Source organism: Camelus bactrianus, chromosome 22 (genome assembly GCF_048773025.1).
Source record: "Camelus bactrianus isolate YW-2024 breed Bactrian camel chromosome 22, ASM4877302v1, whole genome shotgun sequence".
In the NCBI taxonomy this organism is placed as follows: Eukaryota; Metazoa; Chordata; class Mammalia; order Artiodactyla; family Camelidae; genus Camelus; species Camelus bactrianus.
The window spans coordinates 21,060,696-21,064,136 of record NC_133560.1 but is presented as its reverse complement, the minus strand read 5'-3'; positions in this window follow the sequence as shown (position 1 = coordinate 21,064,136).

Here is a 3,441-nt window from a genome sequence, read left to right as displayed (position 1 = left end):
CTTTTCCTGCTCTGGGAAGTTTCCTTCACATCGCCAGAAAGGAAAAGGAGAGAAGATGGGTGGGTAGGGGAGATCTAATATCCTTAGCGTCCCTTATCCCTACCCCTCCATCTCCACCTGCACCCTCACCTAGGCTGTGCAGGGCAATACTGGGGGAGAAAAAGTCAGACATGGATAACCCCAGCCCCACGGAGACTAGTCCTGTGGCCTCAGAGCTCGGCTGGCAGAAGGGAACAAGGACTAGAGGAATCCAGAGGAGGGCCAGAAAGACTTCCTAAGGAGACAGCATTATAAATGGGGCTTTGAGGTTTGAGTAGGAGTTTGCAGGCTGGGTATGGGCATGCCAGGCAGAAGGATGGTGAGTTGTGAGTTCCATGAGAAAGCAATTAGTCCACAAACATTGACTGAGCACCTACTGTATGCCAAGAAGAAGAGACATGGCTGTGAGCAGGACATGGCTCTTGAAAGGCAGAAGGCCTGGGTTTAGAGCCTGCTTGGCCAACAGTGGCTGTGTGACTTTGAGCCAATAACTTGAACTCCTGAGGCTTCATCTGTAATCCACTTCATTGGGTGGGTGTGAGGAGGTCACACACTTTTAAAAGTACCTGGTACAGAGTAAGCACTCCAGAAGTGCTGGCTTTCTTTTATTTATTGTGGGCCTGGGGTGGAGGGTGGACCTCAGGTGCAAGCGGGCATAGGGTGGCCTGAGGGGGGCCCAGGACAGGTGTAACCAGAATACTGTAGTGGAGAACAGGTCTGAGCTTGGTGGAAAGTCCTGATTCCCAGTGGACATGTGGGGACCTTGGGGCCTAACCCTGAGGCCGTGCACATCCCAGGGACCAAGCCAGGGCCAGATGGAGCTCAGGAAGTAGAAAGCAGGATTTGGTCTGTGTGCGCTGATCCTCGCACCCCAGCCTCCAAAAAGGGGGAGGGGGTGGGGGGGGCCTGGCTATGCCTCAGTTTCCTCATCTGTAAAATGGGGGCAGGGGATTCACCTAGTTGGGAGCAATCTTGGGAGTGTCCAGTGCAGAGCAAGGGCACGATCAACAATGCCTGCGTTAGTCGCTGCACCAGTTGGGGGCATTTCAGGCAGTGACGGCACCAGCACCCGCACTTTGCTGCCCCAAACAGCCAGGACTTTGGAGCCAGTGAAAGTGGGTCCTTCCCCTGGCAGGCCCTCAGCTCCTCAGCTGCAAGGTCAGAGCCCACACTCACCCTGTGGGACCCTGTGGGCTCCATGAAGAAGCTGGAATCCAACATCTGAGCCTATGGGATCATCCCCTCCATCCCTAGTCTTTGCGCATGTGCCTTCTCAACAGCTTTGATCCCTCCAAGACGCTCCCTTTGCTGGACCTACGTGGCTAAGTGGCTAAGGATGCCCTCTCTGTGCCATGGGCCGCTGTAAGAGGAGACACTGTCTGCTGGCCACCACCTCCTCAGCTTGGAGCCTTAATCTGAGTTTGAGTTCTTGCCCAACTGATAAGAGGCAGGGAAATGGCACCTCCTGTGGCTTTAATTTGCTTTCTTTGCGTCACAAGTGAGGCTTGGCAACTTTAAAACAACGATGGCATTTTGGGGTGTGGCCTCTTAAGTATCCCACCATCCAGAGCTGGTGGGACACAGGCCTCCTGGGGAGGGTGACTCCCAGGAGGGAGGGTGAGATGCCCCTTTAACTGGCCAACCCTGAGCAAGCAGTCTGTCACTTGGTGGTTTACAATGGGCTGGCCTCCTACACCTGGCAGACCCCAAAACCTCAGTTTGGGACACAAAGCAATTACATGACCATCCAGAGACCACCCCTCAGCAGGTGAAGGGGGTTAGGGATTTTCTTCAATTGAGGTGAAATTCACATAACAGAAAATTAAGTTTCAGGTGAACAATTCAGTGGCATATAGCACATTCACAATGTGTAGCCATCACCTCTGTCTAGTTCCAGAACATTCCCATCACCCCAAAAGGAAGCCCACTCTCATTCTTCAACTCCCACCAGCTCCTGGTAATCACTAATCTGCTTTCTGACTCTATGGATTTCCTTGTTCTGGACAATTCACCTAAATGGGATCCCATGTCACATGGCCCCTCATGTCTTGCTTCTTTCATTCATCATGACATTTTATTTTGGGGGTTCCTCCACCATTGTAGGGTGTGTCAGAGCTTCATTCCTTGTTATGGCTGAATCAGATTCCACTGTAGGGATGGACCACGTTTTATTCTTTCTTTGTTGTTGGTGGGGGAGGCAATTAGGTTTATTTATTTTTTAATGGAGGTACAGGGGATTGAACCCAGGACCTCATGCATGCTAAGCACACACTCTACCACAGAGCTAGACCCTCCCCTTGGGATGGACCACATTTTGTTCATCCACTCATCTGCTGATGGACCTCTGGGTTGTTTCCACCTTTTGGTGATTGCGACTAGCACTGCTGGGGAACATGGTGTACAAGGATTTGTTTGAACACCTATCTTCAATTCTTTTGAGCAGATACCTAGGAGTGGAATTCCTGGGTCATAGTCTGGATTGATCCCAGGCCCTCGATCTCCAAAATCTGCCCTGGAAGCTCTTTGAGTCACTCTGGAGACTGGAACTTCTGACCCATTGGGCCTCAGTTTCCACAATGCAAGCAGGGCCATCCAGTGTCCCCCAGATGCTTCCTCCACCCTGAGCTCGGGATTAGGTCCTGCTCACTTTTGGGGGAAGAGGGGTAGTGACACAGGAAGTGGCCCTTTCCTGAAGCTGACCCAATGGGTGGGGCCATAGCAACCAGATACAGCGTTTGATTGCCGCTCCTTTGGGAGACCCATAACTCAGGAAACCCGAGGGGCCCCAGAGGAGAAAAGAGGAACTTAAAACCCAGAAGACCTCAGTGGTCTCCAAAGTTCACGAACGTCTGCACAACGCCTCTCAGGCCTGAAGGCCCCCATTTGATGCAGACATTTAATGTCTTTGCCCTTTAAACACACTCAGTGCTGAACTTGCTCCCCAGATCTCTGCCAGACAGAGAAGCCAGGGGCTTCATTCTTTCACTTTGCAGAAGAGGAAACAAGCACAGCCAGGTTCTGCCCCTTTTCCTCCTTGGGAAGAAATTGGGATGGGGGAGGAAGCACGGGATGGCTTGAACAATTACTTGGCTCACACCTGTGGACCTGGCTCTCCCGGCCCACCCCAGAGCTCCGGACCCTAACATGTTAAAACTAGAAACTTCTAGAGACTCAGACGCAGCCCGGACCTGACCGGGTTCGAATCTTCACCAACCGCAACCCCAACAATCTTCAAATCTGACTTGCAACTTTCCGAATGCCAGCCCACGGCATCCGGATTTCTGGGGGCTCAGCACAGATTTTCAGGTTCTGGAATATTCGAACTCCCTGAAGACCTGAAGAGCCCCTGGGTTCAACCTGCCTCCCTGCCCAACTTGTCAGTCTTCATGGAACACACATTGG